The 14751-nt window shown below is 38.9% G+C and overlaps 1 long non-coding RNA gene across 12 annotated transcripts in view; it reads left to right on the top strand.

The window, feature by feature from the left end:
* The window catches only part of LOC147349339 (uncharacterized), a 415290-nt gene that overhangs the window by 172839 nt on the left and 227700 nt on the right, over positions 1-14751 (top strand). The window contains exon 3 of one of the 12 annotated variants that reach the window (XR_015150373.1): positions 5542-6584. The exons of the other annotated variants lie outside the window; for them this stretch is intronic. This is a non-coding gene — a long non-coding RNA (uncharacterized LOC147349339). Of the gene's footprint in view, positions 1-5541; positions 6585-14751 lie in introns of those variants that run through there. 12 annotated transcript variants of the gene reach the window in all.

The raw sequence follows: 14751 nt of genomic DNA, 5'->3' as shown, positions 1-14751 counted from the left end.
TTTTAAGTGAAATCAAATAAAATCTTTGTCACAAAACGTCCAGGAACCAATGAGTCCATACTGATATAATAAATAATTTGATAAATGAGTGGGGAGAATAGACAAAACTTGTGGCAGAAGAATTCCAAATCGTTTATGTAGATCCTCTGCCATTGAGGCAAGATATTTATTTTTCAGTCCTTTGATGTAAGCTGCATATAGAGACTTCCTCTCAAAGAATATAGTATAGAAAGAAGGGGGATAAAAGAGTAACCTTATAGTCAGAAATCTGACAATGCTACTTCATCCATGTGATAAAAGTCAGTAACAATGGTGCACAGTCATCCTGATGGTATGTATCCTTGGTATGATGTGATGAAAGTGACATTTTATATCTATGATTTTCCTCTCGAAAACACATAACCTCAGGATAATCATGAGGAAAGCACCAGATAAATCCCAACTGTGGGATATTCTACAAAATACCTGATCAGTACCCCTCAGAACTGTCAAGGTTATTAGAAGCAAGGAAAGTCTGTGAAACACTGAGAGTCATGAAGAATTTAAGTAGACATGACAACTAAATGTAATGTCATATCCTGGATGGGATCCTGGACCAGACAAAAGATGAGCATATACATTAGAAAATCTGAATAAACTATGGACTTTATTAAATGTATCAATATTGGTTCATTAATTGTAACACATAGTTCATACTCAATGTAAGATGCTATTAAGAGAGGAAATTCAGTGTGGCATGTATGGGAGCTCCATTTACTGTCTATAATTTTTCTGTAAATGTTGCTAAAAATTTTTAAAGTCTATATTTTAAATGTCTGGGAACTAGGATAGTATTTGATCATTTTCCATCTCCAGATCTTTTCTGTGGCTTTAAACTCAGTAAATATATAAGGAAGATTATGAAGAAAGCAGGCTTCCCTGGTTGGCTCAGCTGGTAAAGAATCTGCCCTTACTGTAAGAGACCGAATTTGATCCCTGGGTCAGGAAGATCTCCTGGAGAGGGAAATGGCAACCCACTCCAGTGTTTCTTGCCTGGAGAATTCCAATGTCAGAGGAGCCAGACGGGCTACAGTCCATGGATTCACAAAGAGTTGGACACGACTGAGCGACTAACACATACACACACAAAGAAAGCACCAAACAAGAAATCTCAATGTATAATATGAAACTCCTTCATAAAATGCTTAACTATTGTAAATACTACAAACAAAAATTAATTTTATGTGGGGAACTATACACCTGGAACCCCAAATAAATTTTAGTTTTTGTAGTACTATTTTTTGATATGTTCACTATACTAAGAAGATGCTAGCAGGTTTCAGTGACTTGACCAACTCCTCATAATTATTTTCTAAGCAACAATCACACTTGAGGAACCATATCTCACCAAAGGATAGAAAGGAAAGTGACTGAGTCTCTTCATTCACTTTGTTTTCCTTACCCTCTCTTCACTGCACTTCTGTTTATCATCAACCCCTTCTCTTATCAGCACTAGAGAGTTATGACCCCTAGTTGATCCCTAGCTCTAGGTGGGGAAGGAATAAAGTTATACTTGTATTTCATGGTATAGTTTTCCTCCTTAGGAAGTCAGTAGAACATTGGAAGCATTGGAAATAGATATGCTTATATTACATTTATTTATTAAAGTACATTGTCTGTTGTTTTCATTCTGAGTCACCAAAAAGAATATGGGAAGAAGTTGATTTGTTCTCTTACACTTGCATGTTGCTTTTAGTTTGCAAAATGTATTCGTGTTTATATTTCTGGCAACTTAGAAGTTGCATTAGAAGTGCACAGCCAATGTAGATCAGGCTTCAAATTGCACATCTACCATTTTTTTTTTAAATTATGTGATTTATTCAAAGTTACTTAAATAATATCTTTCTGTTTTCATACCTTCAAAATAAGTCTGAAGACCTTAATGATATCCCTAACAGTATTAAGCCATCATTATATAAAAATGTATGTTTTCTGATTCCTATTACTAGATGACAGCTGTAATTAATAATAAAAATAATATAGCTGCTATTTTCATTCCTTGGATAGCGGTTGTAACTCAAAAATATTAAATTGCTTGTTGATTGTCTTATAACTAGTAAATGGCACTATGAGGATGAGCATATAATTCATATGCTTTGGCATATAATTCATGCAGTTACTTATACAAGAAATAAGCTTAGATTCAAGAAAAAAGAGAGGGAAAAAATAAAAGGAATGGTAAAAAATGTAGAAAATAGATTTGTTGTTCAGTTGCTCAGTTGTGTCTGACTCTTTGCAACCCCATGGACTGCAACACACCAGGCTTCCCTGTGCTTAAGCATCTCCTGGAGCATGCTCAAAGTCATGTCCATTGAGTTGGTGGTGCCATTCACCATCTCGTCCTCTATTACCCTCTTCTTCCGCCTTCAATCTCCTCCAGCATCAGGGTCTTTTCCAATGAATTGGCTCTATGCATCAGGTGACCAAAGTATTGGAGCTTCAGCTTCAGCATCAGTCCTTCCAATGAATATTCAGGATTGATTTCTTTTAGGATTGATTGGCTTGATCTCCCTTGCAGTCCAAGGGACTCTCAAGAGTCTTATCCAACACCACAGTTCAAAAGCATCAGTTCTTTAGCACTCAGCCTTTTTTATGACCCAGTTCTCACATACATACATGACTACTGGAGAAACCATAGCTTTGACTAGGTGGACCTTTGTTGGCAAAAGAATGTCTCTGCTTTTTAATAGGTTGTCTAGATTTGCCATAGCTTGTCTTTCAAAGAGCAAGTGCCTTTTAATTTCATGGCTACAGTCACCATCTGCAGTGATTTTGGAGCCCCCGAAAATTAAGTCTGTCACTGTTTCCATTGTTTCCCCATCTATTTGCCATGAAGTGATGGGATCTGATGCTATAATCATAGTTTTTTGAATGTTGAGTTTTAAGCCAACTTTTTCACTCTCCTCTTTCACTTTCAAGATGCTCTTTAGTTCTTTGTTTCCTGCCATAATGATGGTGTCATCAGCATATCTGAAGTTATTGATATTTCTCCTGACAATCTTGATTCCAGCTTGTGCTTCATCCAGTCCATCATTTCTCATGATGTACTCTCCATGTAAGTTAAATAAGCAGGGTGACAATATACAGCCTTGACATACTCCTTTCCAAGTTAGGAACCAGTACATTGTTCCATGTCTGGTTCTAACTGTTGCTTCTTGACCTGTGAAAAGGTTTCTCAGGAGGCAGGTAAGGTGGTCTGATATTCCTGTATCTTTCAGAATTTTCCAGTTTGTTGTGATCCACACAGTCAAAGGCTTTAGTGGAGTCAATGAAGCAAAAGTAGATGTTTTTCTGGAATTCTCTGGAAAATAGATAGTAGTTTAGAAAGTCAAGTGACAAGGATGATGGGAAGTAGAGAAAGAAATATTTTGGCATCAGAGTTATGAATAAACCAAGGCAGCTCAACCAAAGACACACAGAGCCACTATAAAGAATAGGGAACTTTTAAAATTAATACCTTGTATCTTTCATATTGATTTATTTATATTTAGAACATTTCCTTACTGTCACTACCCTACTTACATGATATAGACAGAAAGCAACGTGTATATACTTTATGATTTCAGAGATGAAGTCACAGGAAATATATTGGTCATTAGAATACATCTCTGCGCTGATAGAGACAGAGTTGTTTTTTTTTTTTTTCCATAGAAATTACATTTTTTATTTCAAGTAACAGACAACCTTTGAATAATTTTGTTTTTGTGCTCTGAAACATTTTTATGGCATAACCTTGTCTCCTTGTTAGTTGGTAGCATCTAGATTATTCAAAAATAAGACTTGAATATTATTATAATGTTACAAAAGTAGTTGACCATTGGAGGAAAAAGAAAAGGAGAAAAATAGCAAGTGGTCCATAGATACATTTTAGAAGTATGTTGCATGTGAACAAAAGCTTGCCAATTAATTTGCAGGAACTGGTTCTTAGTAGTTTCAATAGCTCTGGAAAGCTATCATATCCAGACCTGTTACAAGAAAAAAAAAATTAAACACAAATGAAAAATTCAAATGTTGTATCATTCAAATAGTCAGCCATCATGGGTTACGTTAGTAGACTTTGCATCTACCAGCAGCCACAATTTTGGAATGTCACTCTTTTTAGCATGTGCATATGTAATCTAAACATAATGTTGTCTAGAAAGGGAAATAATGATGAACTAATATCACAGATTTGCATTAATCTCCTGTATCTAGAAATATTATCCTCAATTCCTTTCCATAGTTTACAAGAGAAAAGCAGAAACTTGAATCCAGGGTATAGTGAAATATAGTTTCCTCAAGAGGAGATTTTTGAAATTATTATATTTCCCTCCAATAAATGAAATTTTCACCACTCCACTATAAGAGCCATTATTTTCATTTACATATACTGAGAATTGGAGAGAAGCATATCCATAAAATCTAAATAATTATTAATACTAATGTCTTTTTACCTGTCCTGTTGAGATGAATTAGGTTTATTTTTCACACAAACATGTAAAAGCTCTTACTTCTCCCCTGTGACTAAGGTTCATTGTCATCTCATTTCTCTTCAGCAACTCAGTGGACATTACTTGAGGTTAAAATCAAGTCAATTAATCAGGAGCTTCAGCTGGTTACAGAGAATGGGAGTATTCTGCTTGCCAGAACACCTGTGCTTGTCAAATGGCCTTGGAGCTTAATTGTTTCCAGGTGTAGCAATCCTTATTCTGGGCTAGCTCAGAATTGTGGATTTCTGCTGCCAGAGGACACACTCTGTAAGTTGGAGTTAACTAGAAAGAGAATTAACCCTCAGTGAGGGTTGCTGCTGGAGAAGGCAATGGCAACCCACGCCAGTACTCTTGCCTGGAAAATCTCATGGATGGAGGGGCCTAGTAGGCTGCAGTCCACGGGGTCACTGGGAGTCGGACACGACTGAGCGACTTCACTTTCATGCATCGGAGAAGGAAATGGCAACCCACTCCAGTGTTCTTGCCTGGAGAATCCCAGGGATGGGGGAGCCTGGTGGGCTGCCGTCTATGGGGTTGCACAGAGTTGGACATGACTGAAGCAACTTAGCAGCAGCAGCAGCAGAGGGTTGCTGCTCATTATTAAAATGGAAACTTGCAGAATGTTCTTTGATGTTCAGTTGAGGAACAGTCTTTTCTTATTTAACTAACAAATCTTAACAGACCCTGTCCTTACAAACTTGAGGTGTATTTACATATGGCGGTGATAATTTTATGAAGTTCACTCTGTAACTATTCACCAAGCATCCTCTGTGTTTAAGGAACTTGAAATACAGCAGTGGGCAAAACAGAGATCCTCTGTGGAGGTTATACTCTACTGGAAGACATTTATTTTCTTTCTCTCTCTCTCTCTCCCTTTCACCATAGTTAGGAACATCCTTAAATTAGGTGGACATCTCATTCACAGTCTAGTCTTATGAAATAGTCACACTATTTTTATGCTAGCTTTGAAACTTGGAAATGAATGGATAATCAGTTTGGTCTTGCTCTGCACTTTAACTTATTTTCTGTTCAGGGTATCAGAGAATAAGAAACCCTACTTTGGAACCAAGACTTGATGGCTTCGAACTGTGGTGCTGGAGAAGACTTCTGGGAGTCCGTTGGACAGCAAGGAGATCAAACCAGTCAATCTTAAGGGAAACAAACTCTGAATACTCCTTGGAAAGACTGATGCTGAAGCTGAAGCTCCAGTATTTTGGTCATCTTATGCAAACAGCTGACACATTGGAAAAATCCCTTATATTAGGAAAGATTGAGGGCAGGAGGAGAAGAGGGCACCAGAGGATGAGATGGATGGATGGCATCACTGATGCAATTGACATGAATTTGGGTGAGCTTTGGGAGATGGTGAGGGACAGGGGGGCCATGGGGTCACACAGAGTCAAAAATGACAACAACAACAGCAACAACTTTGGAACCTGGTTTCTCTCATATTTTCTTATCTGATTCTCTAGAAATAATGCTCGAATTCTGTTTTACTAGCCACCATATATTTATTTCCCAATTGATTTGGGAAAGAAAATGTATCATTTTAACTACTCTAGTTCTCTCTGGTTGCACTCCACTTTATTTCTGAAAATAATAGCCAAAATATGTTTACATTTTAGAGGGATACTATTTATACCTTCTCCAGTGAAGAATGTGTGGTTCCTTGCATGCGTGTGTGTACTCAGTTGTGACTGACTCTTTGTGACCCATGAACTGTAGCCCACCAGGCTTCTCTGTCCATGGGATTTCCCAGGCAAGAATACTGAAGTAGGTAGCCATTTGCTCCTCCAGGGGATCTTCCCAACCCAAGGATTGGACTTGTGTCTCCTGCATTATCAAGAAGATTTTTTTCCTTGAAGCAGTACGTTTACCAGCAGAAGCTTTGGAGAAGAATGTTTGAGTTCAGACTCCTTTATTTCATTTCCCCCCCTGCCAGTTGGTATTGCTAGGATATATACTCTGAGGGTGGTAAAACAAGGAAAAGGAAGTATGTATCTAGACAGTCAAGAAGTCCATGTGATCAATATTCATGAGGAGGATTGCTGATTAAAGATTCTGGTTCTCTGCTCATCTATTTTTCTTTTCTTATTTTTTGCTAGGTGAGTATGTACCTCGTAGCTTGTTCATAGCTAACAAGAGATCAGAAAACTGGAAGTAAATCTTATCTCTGATTAAGCCAGAAGCAGAAACATCATAGGATCACATCTCTTTTTTAAAGATCTTCATTTATGCTATAACAGTTCTTCCCTTCTAGCAAATTCTGTGTGAATTAGCATATGAGAAAGGATGGCTGTGATGGCAAATTACATCTCATTGTAAGGTTAGAAATGAATTAGTCTCTAACTACACTGATGTGAATCCGTGATTATCTCAACAACTCTTTTAAATACTGCAAAAAGAAATAGTTTTTTTTAAATTATTGTTATTAAAAGTGACATCCAATGCTTACTGGTATGAGTTGCTTTTAAAAGGCCGTGAAACTGTTTGCTTCTCAGGTAGAGAAGTTTCTGTTACTTTTTAAAATGTATTTTCTTCCTAGTATATTTAATTCTTATTTAAGTGTTCACTGCATTTTCAATTCTGAAATATATTAATGTTTAACTTAAACTGATTATTCCTTAGAGGTTTACTCAAGTCATATATACCTCTGCCTCTTTTTGTTGTTGTTGTTGTTCAATCGCTAAGTCATGTTCAGCTCTTTGCAATCCCATGAACAGGAGCACACCAGACTTGCCTGTTCTTCACCATCTCACAGAGCATGCTTGAAGTCAGGTCCAGAGATTCAGTGATGCCATCCAACGATCTCCACCTCTGTCATCCCCTTCTCCTGTCTTCAGTCTTTCTCAACATCAGAGTCTTTTCCAGTGTGTTAGCTCTTCTCATCAGGTGTCAAAACATTGGAGTTTCAGCTTTAGCATCAGTCCTTCCAATGAATACTCAAGGTTTGTTTTCTTTAGGATTGACTGATTTGATCTTCTTGCAGTCCAAGGGACTCTCAAGAGTCTTCTCCAGCATCACAGTTGGAAAGCATAAGATCTTCAGTGCTCAACCTTCTTTATGGTCCAGCTCTCACATCTGTACATGACTACTGGAAAACCTATAGTCACTTTGACTATTCAGACCATTGTTGGCCAAGTGATATCTCTGCATTTTAGTACACTGTTTAGGTTTGTCATAGTTTCTCTTCCAGTTCAGTTCAGTTCACTTCAGTCACTCAGTTGTGTCCGACTGTTTGCGACCCCATGAATTGCAGCACACCAGGCCTCCCTGTCCATCACCAACTCCCGGAGTTCACCCAAACTCATGTGCATCGAGTCAGTGATGCCATCCAGCCATCTCATCCTCTGTCGTCCCCTTCTCCTCCTGCCCCCAAACCCTCCCAGCATCAGAGTCTTTTCAATGAGTCAACTCTTCACATGAGGTGGCCAAAGAATTGGAATTTCAGCCTCAGCATCAGTCTTTCCAATGAACACCCAGGACTGGACTCCTTTAGGATGGACTGGTTGGATCTCCTTGCAGTCCAAGGGACTCTCAACAGTCTTTTCCAACACCACAGTTCAAAAGCATCAATTCTTCAGTGCTCAGCTTTCTTCACAGTCCAACTCTCAAATCCATACATGAGCACTGGAAAAACCATAGCCTTGCCTAGACGGACCTTTGTTGGCAAAGAAAATATCTCTGCTTTTGAATATGCTATCTAGGTTGGTCATAACTTTCCTTCCAAGGAGTAAGTGTCTTAATTTCATGGCTGCAGTCACCATCTGCAGTCATTTTGGAGCCCCCCAAAATAAAGTCTGACACTGTTTCCACTGTTTCCCCATCTATTTCCCATGAAGTAATGGGACCAGATGCCATGATCTTCGTTTTCTGAATGTTGAGCTTTAAACCAACTTTTCACTCTCCTCTTTCACTTTCATCAAGAGGCTCTTATTTCCTCTTCACTTTCTGCCATAAGGGTGGTGTCATCTGCATCTCTGAGATTATTGATATTTCTCCCAGCAATCTTGATTCCAGTTTGTGCTTCTTCCAGTCCAGCGTTTCTCATGATGTACTCTGCATAGAAGCTGAATAAGCAGGGTAACAGTATACAGCCTTGACATACTCCTTTTCCTATTTGGAACCAGTCTGTTGTTTCATGTCAAATTCTAACTGGTGCTTCCTGACCTGCATACAGGCTTCTCCAGAGGCAAGTCAGGTGGTCTGGTATTCCCATCTCTTTCAGAATTTTCCACAGTTTATTGTGATCCACACAGTCAAAGGCTTTGGCATAGTCAATAAAGCAGAAATAAATGTTTTTCTGGAACTCTCTTGCTTTTTCGATGATGCAGCGGTTGTTGATGATTTGATCTCTGGTTCCTCTGCTTTTTCTAAAACCAGCTTGAACAGCTGGGAGTTCATGGTTCACGTATTGCGAAAGCCTGGCTTGGAGAATTTTGAGCATTACTTTACTAGTGTGTGAGATGAGTGCAATTGTGTGGTAGTTGAGCATTCTTTGGCATTGCCTATTTTTGGGATTGGAATGAAAACTGACCTTTTCCAGTCCTGTGGCCACTGCTGAGTTTTCCAACTTTGCTGGCATATTGAGCGCAGCACTTTCACAGCACCATCTTTCAGGATTTGAAATAACTCAACTGGAATTCCATCACCTCCACTAGCTTTGTTCGTAGTGATACTTTCTAAGGCTCACTTGACTTCACATTCCAGGATGTCTGGCTCTGGGTGAGTGATCACACCATCGTGATTATCTGGGTCGTGAAGATCTTTTTTGTACAGTTTTTCTTGTATTCCTGCCACCTCTTCTTAATACCTTCTGCTTCTGTTAGGTCCATACCGTTTCTTTCCTTTATCAAGCCCATCTTTGCATGAAATGTTCCCTTGGTATCTCTCATTTTCTTGAAGAGATCTCTAGTCTTTCCCATTCTATTGTTTTTCTCTATTTCTTTACACTGATAGCTGAGGAAGGCTTTCTTCTCTCTCCTTGCTATTCTTTGAAACTCTGCATTCAGATGCTTATATCTTTCCTTTTCTCCTTTGCTTTTCACTTCTCTCCTTTTCACAGCTATTTGTAAGGCCTCCTCAGACAGCCATTTTGCTTTTTTGCATTTCTTTTCCATGGGGATGGTCTTGATCCCTGTCTCCTGTTCATCAGGCATTCTATCTATCAGATCTAGTTCCTTATATCTATTTCACACTTCTACTGTATAATCCTAAAGGATTTGATTTAGGTCATACTTGAATGGGCTAGTGGTTTTCCCTACTTTCTTCAATTTAAGTTGGAATTTGGCAATAAGGAGCTCATGATCTGAGCCACAGTCAGATCCCAGTCTTGTTTTTGCTGACTTTACAGAGCTTCTCCATCTTTGGCTGCAAAGAATATAATCAATCTGATTTCGGTGTTGACCATCTGGTGATGTCCATGTGTAGAGTCTTCTCTTGTGTTGTTGGAAGAGGGTCTTTGCTATGACCAGTGCGTTTTCTTGGCAAAACTCTATTAGTGTTTGCCCTGCTTCATTCCATATTCCAAGGCCAAATTTGCCTGTTACTCCAGGTGTTTCTTGACTTCCTACTTTTGCATTCCAGTCCCCTATAATGAAAAGGACATCTTTTTGGGGTGTTAGTTCTAAAAGGTCTTGTAGGTCTTCATAGAACTGTTCAACTTCAGCTTCTTCAGTTTTACTGGTTGGGGCATAGGCTTGGATTACTGTGATATTGAATGGTTTGCCTTGGAAATGAACAGAAATCATTCTGTCGTTTTTGAGATTGCATCCAAGTACTGCATTTAAGACTCTTTTGTTGTCCATGATGGCTCCTCCATTTCTTCTAAGGGATTCCTGCCCACAGTAGTAGATATAATGGTCATCTGAGTTAAATTCACCCATTCCAGTCCATTTCAGTTCGCTGATTCCTAGAATGTCGACATTCACTCTTGCCCTCTTCTGTTTGACCACTTCCAATTTGCCTTGATTCATGGACCTGACATTCCAGGTTCCTATGCAATATTGCTCTTCACAGCATTGGACTTCTGTCACTGGTCACATCCACAACCGGGTATTGTTTTTGCTTTGGTTCCATCCCTTCATTCTTTCTGGAGTTATTTCTCCACTGAACTCCAGTAGCATATTGGGTTCCTACCGACCTGGGGAATTCCTCTTTCAGTATCCTGTCATTTTGCCTTTTCATACTGTTCATGGGGTTCTCAAGGCAAGAATACTGAAATGGTTTGCCATTCCCTTCTCCAGTGGACCACATTTTGAATGAGAATAGGTGAGAGTATTTAGTGGTGGGAATCTTGAAAGCTTTCTTTTAATTTTTTCAGTTTCTGGAGTACTGTATTTTTAATAATTTGTTCAAGGTCACATCACTCGTAAAGGGAAGAAACAGATTAAATTGCAGGAATCTATTGTATGTTTTAGGAGAAGGCAATGGCACCCTACTCTAGTACTTTTGCCTAGAAAATCCCATGGATGGAGGAGCCTGGTAGGCTGTAGTCCATGGGGTCGCTAGAGTTGGACACGACTGAGCGACTTCCCTTTCACTTTTCACTTTCATGCATTGGAGAAGGAAATGGCAACCCACTCCAGTGTTCTTGCCTGGAGAATCCCAGGGACGGGAAGCCTGGTGGGCTGCCGTCTATGGGGTCGTGCAGAGTCGGACATGACTGAAGCGATGCAGCAGCAGCAGCAGCATTGGTATGTTTTTCCTGTGAACATTGTAGCACCCAAGTGTAGGCAGGTATTAAAGACAATATTGCCAAGAAAAGATTAAAAAAAACCAACAAACTCCTTTATTAATAGAACCTCGGTTATTTTTGTGGTACAGATGTGCACACATCTAGGCATTCAATTGTAATTGATCTAATACAAATATCACAATTCGATTCCTCACTCCTCCAGCATCACTTGCAGATATGCGTGGTCTGACTCTGGACAATGAATGAGGTACAGGTTTGCTATGAATCTCTCTGGAAAATGTTTCCTTCCCAATTAAGAGACCAATGTGATTTGCACTATCTCTGTCTCATGTCTTCCCCTTATGTCCACATTGAGCCTTCATGATGGCTGGAGCTACAGTGGCCATCTTGCCATTATTATGAAAGAAAAGACGATTTTAGAATGCCCTATATTCGAAGTTGGTGACTTAGAAAGAAAAAAGCCTAGATTCCTATGGCATCATAGAACAACTGAACTACTTGTAGAAAAATAAATGGCAATTTAAGTTAGTGTTATTGGGAACCATTAATGTAATTGTAAATGATATGGCCAGAATTCCATCATTCTTCAACTTCTGGGAGAAAATAAAGAGAACTAAAAACTGTCAGTTATGATAAAATCCTCAAAATATAGATATTAATTATGAAATTCTAATCTCATGATTCTGCTGTTTTCTAAGAAATGCAAAAGTAGTTGTAAATTTTTAATCAGGATAGGAGATAAATCCTATTACTAAATGATTAAGTAATGCTTGCCCCTGGTCATTTAGAAACCTTATTCATTTCATGTACAGCTGACACAGTGTATTTTAAAATTCTTAAAGAAAATTAACTTTATATTTACTTGAATTAGGAGAGATTAGACATCAAATTAAAAGTTTGAAAATTAAGATGCATCTAAGTGAAATCTATTTTTTTTTAAAATGGGAAATTCCCCTTAATACCACTTTACAAAATTGCATAGGTCAATTCGCATGTCAGGAGAAAGTATTTCCAAGCATATTTCAATACAAGATTTTATGGTATAAAATTGAAAAATAATTTAAAAGTTGCTGCTGGCAAAGTGAAAAGAAGAAAGATTCTGAATGTTTCCTAATTGAGTCAATCCATTGAATTACCCAATTCAGAAGCTAATTTACTTATGATTTCTTATTATGCAAGATGATAAGTGGCCATATTGGTTAAATGACTTTGACTTGAAATTGCTGTTACTTTTAAGCCAAAGTGTCCTAACTGATAGAATATTCTACTAACTCTAGAAAACACTATATTTAACAATATTAAATAATCCTGCTTGTTTAGAGAGTTAGTTTTAATTTTTTCGTTTGTTTACTGCAAAACTTTACTAAGCCTTTACTCTGGTAAGATACATTTTGAATTCCCTAAGCAAAGAGTAATAGTACACAGTGTTTTGCATATTTATTTGGTCATGGAAGTTGTTACCTTAGAAGCTCTTCTTCCCACAGACAGTACCTAAAACACATATTAAATGGATCAAGCATTGACAGAACCAATGTCTTAGCCCTGAAATAGAAGAGGAAAAAAAAAAAACATCTAAAAATCTTGGCATGAGTTTAAAATTGGTCTTCCATTGATAGTTGTGTATCTTTAGACAGGAATCTTGATTTCTCTGAGGCTGTTTCTTTAAACTGGGGACAAATAATAGTACCTGTGTATGAGTACTGCTGGGAGAATTCACATGTTGACATTTATTGACTACCTAGAACACACTGAGTGTGTTCATATATATATGTGTGTGTCATCATATCAATGATGACATTCACAGTGATAGTATTATTAGTACTACCAGCAATGTTAATGGAATTATTAAAGTGATATTTAAACATTATTATATATTTCATTTATCTGTGTTGTCTCTGACCCTGAGGGGAGCAATAAATTACTGTTGCCATATTTGATGATTAATTTGCTCATGTAGTGTATTATAAATCTGAGTTTTATTGGACCAATGGCAGAATAGGAACAAAGAACCAAGTTCACAAGTTGCTTTTTTTTTTTTAAATTATACAAGTGCTACCAGTGAGAAATTCCCTGAATCTGTAGCTTGATAGAGAATGCCATTTGAGTTGTGGGATTCCAGTTATTTGTCTAGCATTCAGTGCAGAACATGCTATTTTTCTCACCTAAATAAATGGAGTTGTAGAGCCAATTTATTGTATTATTGGTAGGAAAATAGGGCTGTTTCAGAGAACTCTACTGGCTTTCCCTTACTATACTAACTCTGACGTCCCAGGCCTTTACTCAGTTTGGGGGTTACTCCAACAACTATGTATGTCCTTCAGAATTTCCCTCACAGACTGGAAAAATGTCCACTGGGAAAGCTTGTTGACCCCATGGATGCATTTTAAACCAGACCTTAGCCAAGTGGTGCTTAGGACCTGTTCCTTGTATTACCACTAGATCTTTATGCCCCCACATGTGCTTCATTCCCACTGGGAGCCATAATGATACTCAGGTGTCTAGGTGTCAGTATCAACTCAGTTGCTGTGCCCAGTAGTCCTCACAGGTGGCGCTAGTAGTAAAGAACCCGCCTACCAATGCAAGAGACATAAGAAAGAAAAGAAGAACAAAGTCACTCAGTCGTGTCTGACTCTTTGCGACCCCATGGACTGTAGCCTACCAGGCTCTTCCGTCCATGGGATTTTCCAGGCAAGAATACTGGGGTGGGTTGCCATTTCCTTCTCCAGGGGATCTTCCTGACCCAGGGATTGAACCCCAGTCTCCCGCACTGTAGGCAGACGCTTTACCATCTGAGCCACCAGGGAAGTCTAAAGAGACATAAGAGATACAGGTTTAATCCCTGGATTAAATTGCCTGGAGAATCCCATGGAGAGAGGACCCTGGCAGGCTACAGTCCATAGGGTCACAAAGAGTCAAACATAACTGAAGCGACTTAGCACACATATACCCACTACACAGTTACTGAGTAACCCTGGGAATGGACAGGGGAATTGTCGAAGCATACACTTTCCATGGTATTGCAGGGTCCACTTCTTTTTTCAGTTTGTTCCAGATTTCATATCGACTCAGATCCTAGAGCTGAGCAATGTGTCATTGTATTTTATCCATGCAGTCAAACTCAGCTTCCTGTAATTCCATTTGTGCCTTTTTATTGTGGAGATTAGGGAGCACCCTCATTGGCTATCTATTTTCCCCCAGTATTACCATGCTTGTATCTCCCTCAGGGTTCACTCCTATTGCCCACCCTTCCATCTGTGCCCTCCTGTCCTTATACTAATTGCAGTCTCCTGGAGTCTTAGGTTGAAGCACCACCACTTAGTCTTTATCATTTCTGTGTCCCATGGTCCCCATTCCCCCATTGAGACCAGCTCTTTTGTGGCTGAGTTACTGCTGGACCGCAGAGGAGAGTGACCTCTGAATTTCTTACTGATGCAAGTGTCCCTCTCGGCAGCACAGTACTGACTGCTTCAGGTGGATGATGTGTCCCCTGGACTCTCCTGTGGAACATAACCCTGGGTCTTCTGGCCTTACCATCTATGTCCTTTC

The sequence above is a fragment of the Bos grunniens genome, chromosome 21, assembly GCF_055505025.1.
Source record: "Bos grunniens cultivar Pamir isolate PY7600 chromosome 21, Bosgru_T2T1.0, whole genome shotgun sequence".
Classification (NCBI taxonomy): Eukaryota; Metazoa; Chordata; class Mammalia; order Artiodactyla; family Bovidae; genus Bos; species Bos grunniens.
Note: the sequence above shows the minus strand (reverse complement) of the source record. Positions and strands in the feature narration are given on the sequence as shown.